Below are 16661 nucleotides of genomic sequence, written 5' to 3'. Positions count from 1 at the left end.
CTTGGTGGCCATGTTAAGAGAAATTTCCCAGCCGAAAGGGAAGACTCAAACCCTGTACCTCGAGTCTGTGAGGTTAACACCTTATCCATAGTGCCAACTTCCAACCACAAGGAACAATTAAGAGTAGGTATGTATAGCGGATTCTGGAACAGAATAATTCATTAGATGCAGTCACAGACACAGTAAAGAACTAGATGGATAGGGGATTATGCAACAGGACTGGTCACTGGATGTAGTCACAGACAGGACATGCAGTATACTAGGAGGATAGGGGATACTGGGACAGGACATGACATTAGATGCAGTCATAGACACAGTAATGAACTAGATGGATAGGGAATTATAGAACAGGACTGGTCACTGGATGTAGTCACAGACAGGACATGCAGTATACTAGGTGGACAGGGGATACTGGGACAGGACGTGGCATTAGATGCAGCCACAGACACAGTAATGAACTAGATGGATAGGGGATTATAGAACGGGACTGGTCAGTGTATGCAGCCACAGACAGGACATGCAGATAGGAGACACTGGGACAGGACATGACACCGGATGCAGTCACAGATGGTGCTCACAGTGTTCTGGGTCGGTAGGTGGTTCTAAGACAGGCATGAAACTACAACTGGTCACAGATGCTGCAGATAGTCTACAAGTTATATAGGGTATTCATGGACAGAACTGCTCGCTACATGCAGTCACAGACAGAGCATGTAGTATACTGGGGTGGATATGGGAGTCTATAAAATGACAGGTTACTAGAAGCAGACCGAGACTGAGTACATAGTGAATCAGATGGATAGACAGTTCTAGAACATGGCATGACACTAGATGTAACTAGTTACAAATGGAGCAAGGAGACCAGGGGATGACACTGGATGTCTTCACAGATGATGAATGGATTGGGGACCCTAGAACAAGACCGGTTACTAGATGCAGTCACACAGCATATACTGCAGCAGATGGACAGGGAAATATGGGATAGGACATGACACTAGAAGCAGTCACAGATCGTGGTCATAGTGTACTGGCTGTACACTGGTTCTGAGCTAGGGCATGACACTACACACAGTCAGGGATGCTGCAGTCTGCCAGTTATACAGGGTATTCCTGGACAGGACTGGCAACTAATGAGCACATATTCAACTGGGTGCAGAGTGGACTCTAGGATATGACTACATGTAACCACCGACAAAGCACCCAAACTATCTTGTAGACAGGAGCTTCTAGAACAGCATCATTAATATAGTCTGCAGTGTACTGCATGCATATGGGATGCTAGACCATTACATGCAGTCAAGGGCTTGAGAAGAACATGCATTTAGTAAGGGAAAAATAAGAGAAGAATTGCAGCTTCGTAATTCTTGGATGGCAGCCCACCATCTGCAATGATTGCATGCTCTCCTCATAAACAGCTGCATGTTGCAGGTTTCTCTAGTTCTCAGTGGCTAGCAAAAGCTGACACGAGCATCTCTGACCTCTGTGAATAAGTGGTACACAATGCTAGCTTTGGCCAGGTTCCCTAAATGTGCACCTCTGTATAACTAACTGCAATGCTTCATAATCCAGATGCCTTCTCAATCTATGCAAACAAACCATCCACATCATTTAAAAATGCACACTTTACACATTTTATGCAGTCTGTAAGTGTAGCATAGTAGGGAAGTATTTGCAATGCTCTTTAAGGTCATTCATAGCTGGAAGTGCCCTTGTGATTAATTTTATTTTTCGCCCGAATCATTAGAAAATAATGGAAATTGAATCTGTTAAAATGCCTGGAGAGAAATTTAAAACAAACTGTAATATTCTTGTAGCTAGTTGTTTATTATCCTTAGAAATTTAAAACAAAGTGTAATATTCTTGTAGCTAGTTGTTTATTATCCTCAGAAATTTAAAACAAAGTGTAATATTCTTGTAGCTAGTTGTTTATTATCCTTAGAAATTTAAAACAAAGTGTAATATTCTTGTAGCTAGTTGTTTATTATCCTTTTCTACTGCATCACCTGAGAGTAAAACAGGCCAGGATTCATTTTTGCTGTTATCACATTATTCTGGACCTCAGAATGTTTTCATCTTCCCTTTTTACATTAAACCTGCAAAATATAAACACAGCCACATGCATGCAAACATGCACATATTTACAGACCTCATAATTCCCCCAACAAATTAAGCAACAAAACATAGAGAACTGGCAGGTACCAGGATTCAGCATTTTTTGTTCTTCATCATGATGTAAAATCATAAAGCAAACCACATATCCTACCAGTTTTCCTGCAGCTCCTGTGTGCTTATGGTTTACATCAGCGCAGTTAAGAATAAAATGCTATCCAGCTTTTCATGTCGGGAAGATCGTATTTATGAGTATTTAGGAAACATTTGGTGGGAATGATGTGCCACTGGAGGTGGTTATGAAGGGGAGGGATGAGAAAGCGATTCGATTCCGTCACTAACACTGGGGACTTAAACTGCATTTGGATTTAACAAAGCGGCATCCCCTCAGCCCAACTACATCATGTGACAGTGCCCAGTAAGTTAACTCTTTCTCACCCACAGACTGATGAAAGTCTGCCATATAACTGAAGCAGGTACATAACTTTGCATGTCAAACTGACTAATGCTTCTATCTTTCTGGTTTCCCATGCCATACCATCTGACTCCCTTTTAATCTCCAGAAAGAAGCCATCTGTGATGCCTTGCAGTTTCTTTTGTTTCCTCTGTGGATGTCTTCTCAGACTGCAAATGCTGGTAAGTTAAAGTTAATAACATGATAAGACAAGTCATTAATGTCGGCACAGAGCTGCCCCAGAAAATCGATGCAGAAAAAACAACAGAAGGCAGTAAGCTGGAAAGCTAATGGCACTATGGTAAAAGAGGTAAACTTCTCAGCCCTACCGGGAAAATTTAATGGTAGAGGTTAAATATCTGTTTATCTCAGTTTTCTGGGCAGTTTAAGAAAAAAAAGATGCAATCACTATAATCCCACATAACAATACACGCTCACTTCTTATATCTAGGCTAAAATACACTTAAGTTATAAATAAAAAGATGGAGCTGACACTTTTTTACCAGTAAATAATAACAATAAAGATAAACAGCTCCCTATCACAACATCTACATAAATCTGACATAGTGGAATATCTTTGATCAACTGTCATTGTATTTTTTCACTTAAGAGAAACGTCAACATAAACTAAGTAACTTTGATACTACAACTGATAAAAACCATCCAGAATTAATGTAGGCAGAGGAGTTTTGAAAGCCCAAGACAATTTTCATCATTAAAGGGTGTTGTGTTTTAAAACAAGGTGCAACAGATAAAACATGTAACGTAACTGTTGATTTTCTGACAAGGTAAGTGGTGACAGAATAACAAGGTTTCAGTTAGAAACTGTGCTCAAAGGACATTAGATTGTATGTTTAAAACAGCTCTATAGTTTAACAGCACAGAACTAAACAAATAAATTAGGCTGAAAGAATTTAGATGTTTTTCATGTTACTGAAAAGCTCTGTAAAAATCATTAAGTCATTTTGCAGTCATTAGTTCACTCTTCAGTTTTGTAGTCTATATAATCTACATCATACAGGTTTGTGAGTAGCGAGGGAAAGAAAGCTAATATTTAAAGGACAATATAAACAGGTCCCATCACATTGATGCTGTTTTACAGGATTTTATATCATAATCAGGACATGCAAGCCACTTGATATTATTTTCACTTCTGCTTGGGGCTTGATGTCATAAGAATGGGTAGACAGTTAGCAGGGTCGGCCTAAGGTCAAGTGGTGCCCTAGCTAAAAGGGCTCCACAGCTCTCCCCACACCACCTAGTGCCCCCATCCTGGTCTATTTACACCATCCATTTTACTGGAAAAATGCCCCTGTGGCTGCCTAGTTGGCCTATGCCTAAGGCTGGCTATGACAGTTAGTGACCATACAGCACATCACACACTTACTTTAGAATGTAGCTATCAATGGTAAAAAAAAAAAAAACTAACACCAGCCCTCTATGGCCGTACGTAAGTGTCAAGAATTATGTCAGCATGAGAGCAAGCCAGGCTGTACAACATGAATAGGAACTGGAAAAAGTCTGTTTAGGCTTCATAGGAGATGTTTGTTTAAGCTCTACAGGAGATGTTAACAATCACTTCCATTCCAAATGAACAACTACTGCAACAACTGCAATCTCATTCTGCAGCGGGCAGTGCCTTGGACTTGCAGCGGGCAGTGCCTTGGACTTACAGCAGCCTGCCGCTCTTTAACATGCATTCACCGCAGAAGCGACACCAGCTGCACTGGATGGATAAGTACAAGCAATGTGAAAAGTATTTACAGATCAATGAAGGCAAGGAAACAAGATGTTCAGAAGCTTAAGTGTTACAATAAGGACAAAGTATTTTACAGTGATTATTACACACGTAATGATGTAAGAATGCAGTATTGTACTGAAAGTGTGTTAGACTTTACAGATATTATATACAGTGATAATTAGTTTCAGAGAATGCACGACCCTCAGCATACCTCTCAATCTCATCAATCAAGAATAGTGGACAAAGCCAAAAATAATGGGTGGGGCAAATGCCCAAAATCTTGGACAGATTTTAGATATTGTTCTTAGAAAGTTGCTACAATAACAGATTTTGCATTAGTATGCATTTTCTGAAGGATATAAAGTGTAAAGCTCAAATATGTGTCATATTTAATGACTGCAGTCTTCAATGATTTGCCAGAAAACTACTAATTTTATGGGAACAGACCTAAAATATGAGATAAAAATTATACTCAGAATCAAATATTTTCTACTTTGTTGTGAACTGTAATGGCAAATGGGTACTTACAGAAAAGTAATATTAACAGCATGTTAATCAGTTATCATAGGAGTCAATCCTATTTGTGGCTTGTAAAACTGATACTGAGTGTTCAGTGAATTTGCTGGGTGTCATGTTAGTTACATACTATAAATATTTGATGGTAGAATAATGGATTGATTTAAAATTAAACATTTCACCATTTTTTTTTATTTTAAGCATTTGTTGACTGGCTAAGTAAGCCCACTGGACACAACTGTCTTTTTTCAGGGGTAACTCAGGAGCACTGTCTGGTTAAGTGACTGTGATGTCCCCACTCTGGGCCAGTAATCAAGGAGCCTGAATCCTCACCACTGACACTGCAGAGGGACGTTCACTTGGAATACAAATGCATACACTCAGTATTTCCAGATGCAAACTTTTCTGCATCAAGCATAATTTCTCTTAAGAGCACCCAGGGAACACGCTCAGTCTAGGGGATGGTTCCTCTCTATATCTGTCCAGACCCCCAGTAAGTTGATTCCTAAGCTGGGGTTCCAAGCTAAGTCCTCCCAACCCCTCTCTATGAAACCAGTGCTTTGTGTTCCTGCTCCAAGCAGCTGACACATTCACGCACTCTTTGAGATTTGATTTCTGTGCGTGCGCGCGCACACACACACACACACACACACACACACACACACACACACACACACACACACACACACACACACGCACACACACGCACACACACACACACACACACACACACACACACACACACACACACACACACACACACACACCTGGGAAAGACTGGCACATATCCACCTGCTGTGCTCCCTTCTGCCCAGACTATAAGGTAGTTATCACTGCCACCAGAACCCCTGCCAGCTACTTTAAGGCTCTTACAAGGGTACCCAGTTGTAATGAGTGAAATTAATATTAATACAAATGGTAATGTTGACCAAACAGCAAGACTTTCAGTTGTGGCCATGCTTATCACCAAATAAGTATATGCAAATATTCTCAAAGCTTAAATATTTTCTAAAAATGACCAGCCACAATGAAAAGTTTAAATATATATAATAATAAATAATAAAATAATACGGAAATACTAAATATCTATTTACAGTAAACACCAGAGTTTCATGTACAGAAATATTGAAAATAACACAGCTGGAAAGAGTCACACAGTTACTGAAAAACAGTACTTCTAAGCTTGCTATATTTTCCTGACTATTCTAAAGAGAATTATCATTTCCTAGTTAAGTTACTTACTACCACAAGTCAAGATAATGTGGGTGAGTGGTCCTTGCTGTCAGATCCAAGACAGAATGCAGAATGCTACTGAGATTTCAGTCTCCTCTAATATTAAAACATTACCTCTGTACAGAATGACATCATATCCATCTGGTCATCTGACTCTGCTTCCCACACTATCCCCCATCATTAGACGCTACAAGGGTTTAGCACCTATGTGCTACAATATACACAGATGCAACTTTGTTAAGATGTGGTGCAGCTGCTGGAAGTCATAAAAATCATAAAACCATTTCATTCTTCCTACAGGAGATGCAACCTATTCTCTAGCTTTTGACTTTTTGACACTGTGTCTCTGGCTCCATTCAAAACTGTGGGATAACATCTTTAACCCATAAAGTAATTTAATTTCAAGAATATTTTGCAAAGTCAGGTGGATTAAGATTAACCTCTTCACTTCCAGTATATGCTGTTACAATGTATACATTTAAACAGTTAGAATAATGCATATACATCTCTTTTCCTTCCAACAGGACACACTGCTGATACATTTTAACACAGAAAAACCTCAGAAATACGTTTTCAGCACAAGCATCTGTACAAATCAGTTTGATATACAAATGACATATAATTATTTACAAAATTCCAGCCACCAGTGCTGGCATAAGTTAAACATCCACTGCTCTGCTTCTCCTGGCATAGCTGGAAATACCACCTATCATCAGAGTGACTTGCTCAGAGTTAGACAGTCGACAGACAAAGGTAGAAGGAATTAAACCATGACAGTGAATGGAGAGGATTCTGTAGAGAGGAGTTTGGAACTACAATTTATGTGAATGTTGGTTTGTATTAGGTTCTGGATGAAAATGCAAACATCATCAATTCTAACAGATGACCTTTGTCTGGGATATATTCTAAGTCATGTGAAGTAAGTGGCAAAGTGTTTTGTTAGAGTCATAATGAAATATCATGTTCTCCTCAGTCAATATATGAAACATCATAACTTAAACATCTAAAGAAAGCACCATTTGAACTCACCACAGAAAAAAATGCAAAGCAGTCTGAAACAGCCATTTTTTCTGGGGTAACTACTCTGTGCACCACCCCATATGAGGCTGTGCCCCAACACTCTAAACTCTCTATATACACCAACTCTGAGATCACATAAACTTGGAGAAAGAGAACCTTTTTTCTCTCTCTTCTCCAAGTCACATGACCCCAGACATTGCACTGCAGCACCTGTGCCAAAGCGATGCCTGCTGTATGAACACATCACCAACATGAGAAGATGATGTCACAAGAATGACGTTTTAACTTAAGGCAAAACAGAAATTACATCAGTAATGATCTTGAAGCACCATCTAGGTTGCTGGACATCATATACACCTTTACAGACTTCTGCTGGGCTAATGCTGGCAAAGCATGTAGGCCAAGTCATGGCCTAGGCTTTTGTGTAGCAGTCTAAGCAAGAAAAGCACCCTGGACAGCATCATCTTAGTTGTAAGGACCAGACACCTAAATTTATTTAGAACTGGAAAGTAATGAGTAGAAAAATGCATACATACAAAAAGTGAATTTGTTATAAGTGTTCCATAATTCTGGTAAACCATTGTCTTTCAAATCATTTGTGCATCCAGGAAACCATACATAAGTTTAGACGGGTCTATATTGCGAAAGTGAAAATCCCTTACCGTGAACCGTGAAAATCCTGAATGCACTAAATCGCGGAAAAAAAATATCGACCTGTAATAGTCGGCCAACCCCACCACCCGCTACATACTACCTACCTAACTATGCACTATCCTTAACCCCTCCTAACCCTAAGGTCCGTAACTACCGCACACTTCCCCTACACACATACACCCAAACAAAATAAATAAAACACATACATACATTTAAAAAAAAACTATCTCCAACACTATACTAAACCCCACATACACAACTAACTATGCACTATCCTTAACCCCTCCCTAACCCTAAGGTCCGTAACTACCACACACTTCCCCTACACACATACACCCAAACAAAATAAATAAAACACATACATACACTTAAAAAAACCCTACCCCCAACACTATACTAAACCACAACTAACTATGCACTATCCTTAACCCCTCCCTAACCCTAAGGTCAATAACTACCGGACACTTCCCCTACACACATACACCCAAACAAAATAAATAAAACACATACATACATATATTTAAAAAACACCTACTTCTAACACTACACTAACTCTTACATACATTACCTGTCTATGCACTTACCTTAACCCAAATCCTAACACTAAATTCCTGTCTATCGCACACTTACCTTACGGAGCTATACTTTAGACATGCCAACCAAAACAAATCAACATTTTCCAACTTCCCGGTTTTGAACTTTCGTGGTTTACGTACTTCGCGCAATACGGGTCGACATCTTCGTATTCGCCTAAAGGAATCTTCGCTCTCGTAATAGGAACCCGTTTAGACATTAACAAAATAGTGAAGTTTTAACATCTGGGAGTTGGTTAATGACTGAATCTATACAATGCAATCAGTTTTGATGAACTTATTTCACAGCACTGTCTACATGGGCTTGGAAGGAAAGTTTGTCATTTAGAACGCTGAACCTTTCTAACTTTTTGCAGTTTCCAGTGGGTCTTTCAGCAAACTTGAGATCATGAACCATGCAGGATCATTTCCACCATTTTTCTGAAATTTGCCAAACAGCATGACTTAGGTTTTGCATTCATTTTGAAGTGTTAAACTCTCCATTAGTTAAAGCCATAAGGAGTTAAAGCTAAGCAGGAATGCCTGCATCAGTAGTAGGCAGAATCATTAGCACACTTATATCGATAATGTTGTGATTTTGTGCATTTATAAAAATGGAAAACAGCCACGGATTGAGTATTGATCCTAGGGGCGTGCCTTTTGTGGTTCTACTACTGTGGGAGAAACTGTCCTGTCTAGTCAGTTTGATAAATACGTCAAAAATTATATTACACAGTCAAAATGGATGTTTTTGAAGCAGTGATCAACTAGGTTAAAAACCTTACATAAATGGAGGAATATTACCACTAAGGATTTGTTTTTTGTAGGTTATTGATGTGGACAGTGCATTTTGCAGACATAGTTAATTATTGGCCTTCTTTAAAACTACTGCTGGGGTGCCACATATAGGATGTTCCAGTCAGCTAGAAACTGGGTCACATGATAATGGTAAACCTTTTCCAGAATTTCATCCAAACATGATGACTTGTCTTCAATGTTGAGGTTCGTAGTTATCACCACTCTTTGTAATGGGCAGCTTATTTCCTTTTTGAAAAGCTGGGATTTTACTTTTCTATATATATTTCTAACTACTAGCAGTCTAAGTGCAGAAGCAGTGCATGCAGATACAAGTCTAGTAATAACTGAATGAAGGTTGTAAGTACATGACATTCTGTGATTTTTTTTTTTCTTGCCTTATTTTTATTAAAGACACCTGACCACATTTTTGGGTGGCATAAGCTATGGAACCTTGCTGGCTAGGCTTACGTAGGCCCTTGGGCCGATAGCCTAGTACTTACCTATGAACCTATGAACCTATGTATGTTTACAAAGGAATTCTGCATTCCTTACCATTGCAACACACACAGAAACATCTTGGTAATTGCTGGTTGTGGTCACCTTACTAATTAGTGTACAGTATTGTAGAAAACGTTAGCAGTATCAAGTTGTGCTTTTGTTAATAATGGGTTCATAACTCTTCAACAGTTTTTGCTTGTCATACATTCTTATTTAGAGAATTTAGACTGGTGACTGGTCTGTGGTGGTTTAAAATAATTTTACTTGGCAAGCCTTTTCTTCTCCTGGCAAAAATCGTGTAACAGTGGTTTCATTTTGTCTGCTTTGTCGATTCTCTTTACTGTACAGTCTAGCCTTGTACTATTCTGAGGTCTTTGATCAGGAACATAGTTATTCATCACATTTACAGGTATGTTGGTGAACAACACAGGTGCATTGTCAAATTCAATAGCAGAAGCTATTTTTAAGATGGACCAAGTTATTGGAATTCAGGCCTTGACTTGGTACATCTACACGATTTTTTTTTTATTTGCTATGCTTTTTATGAGTTGTAGGACACAGGAAGTCACGTGTATCTAGCCAGTTTGTACTGGAAGATTGTTATTAACCACATCAGGGCATGTTCCTGTGTCACAGAGGCAAAGCTTAGCACAAGAAATCTAGACAAAGCCTAAAATAATGGGGGGGGGGGGGGCAAAGGCTCAACAATAGTGACAGATTTTAAATATGACTCATAAATTTAGAAAGTTGTTAGAATAATAGGGTTTTGTGTTAACATGCATTTTCTGAAGGATACGAAGTCTAAAATTCAAATGTTTGTCATTATTTTGTGAATTCATTCACAGATTTTATGAGTAAAAGACCAAAAATATGAGGCAAAATCTGGATATTCTGCAAAAATATGAGCAGTTGAGAGGTATGCACAGAGGTGAGGAGGATTTTTTTTTTAAGTTTCATATCAAATACAACTACTAACCCTGTCCACTGCAGCAAGCATCTGAAAAAAACTTAAGCTACCCCAGTCACTGTCAGTCCATTGTGCTATCACAACTGCACTTCCAAGTAAGTTAATCGTAAAGGATGGCTAATTTATTTGTTAATATCTTCCTTTTTCCAAGCAATGGTAGGGTACTGCAGACTGCATTGACTGCAAGGACTCACCGCATGCTCCTTCCTATATGCAATGTATCCCAGCAAGCCTCTCTGCCTACAAAGACTGGAAGTTGGATGGCTGCCAGAGAGGATGGCTAGTTAAGTACCAAGATGGCTACTCCTCCTCCTCCTGCTTTTTTCCTGCACAGTCCTTTGCAAAAATGGGGTAACATGGGATGATAAGTTCATTACTCATAATCTATAAAGCCATTTCAGATGTGAATAAAATCTGTGACTTGAGGTGCAATAACCATGTTTGGAATTCTACAATTTTATTAAGGAGACTTCTAACATTTAGGTGCACTATCTTAAGGCCAGTGTTGTCTAAATTATTGCCAGTCAGTATGTTTGCTTTTAGAATTAGTGTGAAGAACTGGAATTATGTTCTAAGTCACTGTGCCTGGAAAAGGTTTTATGTCACCCGCTAACAGTGTGTAATTATGCATTGTTTAACTGTTTTGTGTTTTTTTTTCATTTTTTGATGAAGTGTTTAGATAAGATAAGCACTGTCCCAGTTATAAATATATATGCATTTAATGTGGAAAGAAATCAAACATATTTACTCCAGCACTTGTGTAATTGATAAACAGTAATCAGAAGTACTGTAAATCTCCTGTCAACAGCAAAGTCACACCTACACGACAGTAAGGTGGAATAAACAAATAATTAGTGTGAAGTTTGCACTGAGTACTTTGATTGTAGTCTGTTACAGAAACCTGGTAAGCAATATCCCAAATCTTAAAGTACCAGGATTTGCAGAGTTTTTGTAGTTTGAAATGATTTTAGTGTAGTTTTGCATCTAGGGACCTTCAGGTGGTAAATAATAAATAAACAAAAAGATCAAAACAACGAAACCAGAGGTCAAAACAAAGCCAAGGATATGAAACATTGCCACAATTCTCCATCAGATACACAGGATCATTGAGCTTCGACAAACAAAATGAAATAGCAGAACAGCAGCTGCAGTCGAGTGCTTTTCTCCTCAAAGCCAGACTTTTTCAAAACTGCTTACATCACCAATATTGTGAATATAAACACACTTCAAATGACATAAATACAAAAATATCCGATCATCATTTCTGAAAAGCATTCATTAAAAATGCATAAAAACTCACCTCTTCCTTGTCTACTAAACCTATGTTTATAATCCATTAAAGAAAACTGCTTTTATATTTCAACACTGGTGTTACAGAAATATTGTCATTGATACCAGAAAAGGTATGTGCACCAGATCTAAGCCACACAACAGCTCTTCCTTACTGAATATCTCCTTCCATGGCTCAGAGACGTCAGTCTTAGCCAGCACACAAAATGCAAACTTCTTACATTTTTTACAAAATAAGCAGTTTGTATAATGCATTATTAGCATTACCATTTCTAATGTCATTTAATGCTCAGAATTTTTTTTATCAAAGAACTCTGTCTTACCTATATAAAAATTGTCACAGGAAATACACTGACTCAAATTAACAACAGCTTTCGTGTTGCAGTCAAACCTGCCCAGGCACCCAATAGTTTCATAATAATGTTTAATAAAAGAGGAATGGGTGTCCAAAATAAAGTGGCATTGTTTACATCTACCACAATTGTTCATTTTAAACTCCTTGTGGCACCATTCAATGGGCGCTCATTCTAAAATCTGTTTCACATTGACACCTCTTTTGTACACAGTCTTAGGTCAGCACCTAAACAATGTAAAATGACTTTAAGAAAAACAATTAACTTACTTGCTCTTTACTACGCTGGTAATGGCACTAGTGTCATTGGAATAAGTACAAATAAGCATCCGCTTTGCAAAATGTTTGGAAACTGTATTCCTAGTGTCAGCAAACTCACTATCTAACAAAACAGGTTTTGTAGTCAGATTTTCTGCTTTCACATACCTGAATGCCAGCACTGTTGATAACTTTAAAGGGATAACCCCTTGTTAAAAACAAGTTTTGCAAGTTGTCCATTCCAAATAGAAATGTGCTATCGTTGGAAACTCCTCTTCTTCTTCTTCTTTCGGCTTTACCCGGTTAGGGGTCGCCACAGCGGATCACCTTGTCTGCACATTGAATGGCAGTGGAGTTTTACGGTGTCGAGTTGCCAGCCCGGCGCCCAACCTTCCACAGAAGGCACACTCACACGCACACCTAGGGCCAATTTAGAGTGTCCAATCCACCTGCAGCATGTCTTTGGGATGTGGGAGGAAACCGAGCACCGGAGGAAACCCGCGACCACAGGGAGGACATGCAGACTCCGCACAGAAGGCACCCCAGCTGAGGATCGAACCGGAGAACCTCTTGCTGTGAGGCGGCAATGCTAACCACTGCACCACCGTAAGCAACTCTTGATAAACAAATTATTTGACCTTTCACAATGCCTCTTTTCTAAAAAACTGGATGGGAGCTAGCCACTGCAAATATGAATGAATATATCGGTTTTCTAAAAATATTGGACTGATACACATACTAAATAAAATCTTTTAAAAATTTCAACATCTAGATAATGAATTCTCAATTCAGAATACTCGTATAAACCTCAGAAAATCTGTAGAGCTGTTCAACTTATTAAAAAATTGATCTAATTGTTCTAAACTACCTGCCAACATAAAAATACCATCTTGGTACCTCAAAAACATTTTAATACAGTGCATAAATTCACTGTTAAATACAAAAACATTTTAATACAGTGCATAAATTCACTGTTAAATACAAAAACATGTTAATACAGTGCATAAATTCACTGTTAAATACAAAAACATTTTAATACAGTGCATAAATTCACTGTTAAATACAAAAACATTTTAATACAGTGCATACATTCACTGTTAAATACAAAAACATTTGAATACAGTGCATACATTCACTGTTAAATACAAAAACATTTTAATACAGTGCATAAATTCACTGTTAAATACAAAAACACTTTAATACAGTGCATAAATTCACTGTTAAATACAAAAACATTTTAATACAGTGCATACATTCACTGTTAAATACAAAACATTTTTTTAATACAGTGCATAAATTCACTGTTAAATACAAACATTTAATACAGTGCATACATTCACTGTTAAATACAAAAACATTTTAATACAGTGCATAAATTCACTGTTAAATACAAAAACATTTTCCCACTCAGTAAGCACTAAATCAGTGTATACAGGTACCATGGCTGCCCGCATGGCAACACCCATATTTTCTTTGTTATACTCACTGTCAACAAACATAAAATTGTTTTTAATAATAATTTTGGTAAAGTATTCAACAATAATTAAATCTTTTGCCTCTAACCATGGACATTTTGAGACAACTTCAGTGAACCACCTCCTACCAACAGAATGTAGTACAACAGTGTATAAATTCTTAATGTCAACAGTAACAAACAAAATGTCCTGAAAAAATCCACCTTCCCTATCATTTTCAAGGAGTATCAAGAATCTTTAACTAAGTAGGGATATAAATGAAACACAAGTACCAGGCAAGGGGAACAAGAATAAAAATCCATAAATTGCCTGGTACTTGTGTTTTGTTTGTTCAGTTTTTGGTTTAATTTTCTTAAGTAGGGATATAATTTGAGGACCCCCACTTTAATTTGCAGTCCAAATAAATGGCCAATGGTTCCGTAATAGATGCCTTTGCTACAACAATATGTCAAAGTTGGGGATTGTACATATTAGAATGTATTTTTGGAATCCCCAAAATAGCTGGCACTACTGGAGAATTCATATTCAAAAACTGGACAAGTCCACACTAATAGTCCCTTGACAAACCAAATCATCCAGCAAAAACTGATGCAGGGATATGCCAAATAACTTTCATTAAGAGAGACTTGCTCATAAAAAGACTCGTTCAACAATGCGAACATTCTAAATGAATAATCAATGAAGCTTATAATAACAAGGTCCCCGCCATTGCTTGGTTTCATCAACCTAAGGGACTTGTCACTGGCTACTTTAATCAAAGCAGTTTTCTCAGCCATACTTAAATTATAAAGCTTTCTCTTATGAGTATTATTACATAATTCTCTGAAGTCACAATCAGTGCTAGATTCAGATGCTTTTAAAGTAGAATGTAAAGGTGGATTAACACAAATTGATCTTTTGAAACAAATATCATTGTCAATAGATTGATTGCCAAAAATCAAACACACATTTAACTTTCTGACAAATAGTTTCAAATCCAGCAATAAAAATGCAATATTCATACAAGTTGTGGGAACAAAGGTGAAACCACATTTAAATAAATTCAAATGTATCTGTTCCACTTCAGACCCACTAAACTTGTCTATAGAAAACTCTCCATCAGTGAGTACATGCGCTTGACATTCGGAACTGTTTTCTATAAAATTGTCTATCATTAGTTTATTTGTTTAATCTAATACCTTTTCTTCGACTGGTAATGTGGGGGGTTGTTGATGCTGTCCTCTGGAATGTGAACTGTCACAATTCCTGTTCCTATTGGTTAATCTTTCCGATTGTCTGGGGCAAGGTGGCAATAAAAAATCCCCATCACCTGTATAGCTCTCATGTGCAAATCCATGTATTCCATTGGTTCCTTGTAAACTATCCAAAGGAACTGGATATATAATATCACATGTCTTAAAACCATCAGCTTCCCTAGGTACTGGTTATATGTGATTAGCCTCATAATCCAGTTGATCTCTAATGGACATTTTGGCTTTCCTTGTACTAATATTTTTACGCACAGAATCAACATTTTGCAGTAATTCATGCTACTTACGCTCATGGATAGGAAACACCAAATCAATAGCAATAGACTGATTTAACTTCTTAATCTCTTCATCCAAGAACTTCAAAGAGTCGTTATTATGCTCAGTAAGAATTGACCTTAACTCAAAGGCGGTTCGGTCAAACAAGTCGACCAACTTAGAATAGGCTCCCTTTAAAGTTATTGACAGTGCCAGCACTAAGGTATATGAAGGCAGAAAATCTGCCGAGAAACCTATTTTGTTTAATATTAAGTTTACTATCACAATAAATACAGTTTCCAAACATTTTGCAAAGGGACGTTTATTTGTACTTATTTCTAACGATGCTTGTGCCATTACCAGCACAGTAAATAGGAAAGAGTTTAATTGTTTTTCTGAAGGCATTTTACATTGTTTTGCTGCTGGTATGTATAAAAGAGGCATTGACATGAAACGGATTTTGAAAAGAGAGCCCACTGAACGGTGCCGTAAGGAGTTTAAAATGAACAAGTGCAGCAGATGTAAACAATGCTGCTTTATTTTGGACTCTTACATTTTTGTTAAAAATTATCATAAGACAATTATGTCTGGGCAGATTTGACTGCAATATGAAAGCTGTTGTTTACGTCAGTCAATGTGTTTCCTGTGATGCTTTTTGCATAGGCAAGACATAGTTCTTTGAGGGAAAGAATTTATAAGCATCATAACCACCTTAAAAATTGCAATATTAATAATGCATTCTACAAACAGTCCTTATTTTATAAAAATTTTAAGAAGCTGCCATTTTTTTGTGCTGGCTAAGACTGATGACTCTGAGAAAGCAGGGTCGTAGAAGGAGATATTAGGTAAGGAAGAGCTGCTGTGGCAGCTTAGATTGTATGCACATACCTTTCCTGGTATCAACGGCAATATTTCTACAGTACCAATGTCTAAATATAAAAGCAATTTTGTTTAATGGAGTATAAACATATTTTTAGTGGATGAGTAGGAGGTGAGTTTTTATACATTTTAATGAAAGCTTTTCAGTAGTGATGACTGGATATTTTTGTATTTACATGGGTGTGTTTACATTCACAATACTGGTGATGTAAGCAGTTTTGAAAAAGTCCAGTTTTGAGAATGAAAGCGATCAACTGCAACTGCTACTCTGCTATTTTATTTTGTCAATTCTCAATAAACCTATATATCTGGGGGAGTGCTCTGGAGGTGTTTCGTAGCT

General features: G+C 37.6%; 1 protein-coding gene across 2 annotated transcripts in view; it reads right to left on the bottom strand.

Annotated features, from left to right (window-relative positions):
- Positions 1-16661, bottom strand: part of PACSIN1 (protein kinase C and casein kinase substrate in neurons 1) — a 1250130-nt gene that overhangs the window by 759212 nt on the left and 474257 nt on the right. Inside the window, exon 1 of one of the 2 annotated variants that reach the window (XM_044076555.1) lies at positions 2264-2454. The exons of the other annotated variant lie outside the window; for it this stretch is intronic. The gene's annotated coding sequence lies outside the window, so the exon portion shown is untranslated. Of the gene's footprint in view, positions 1-2263; positions 2455-16661 lie in introns of those variants that run through there. 2 annotated transcript variants of the gene reach the window in all.

This window comes from Protopterus annectens, chromosome 7.part0 (assembly GCF_019279795.1).
Source record: "Protopterus annectens isolate FY-2018-M chromosome 7.part0, PAN1.0, whole genome shotgun sequence".
In the NCBI taxonomy this organism is placed as follows: Eukaryota; Metazoa; Chordata; order Ceratodontiformes; family Protopteridae; genus Protopterus; species Protopterus annectens.
This window is presented reverse-complemented; position numbering and strand designations above follow the sequence as displayed.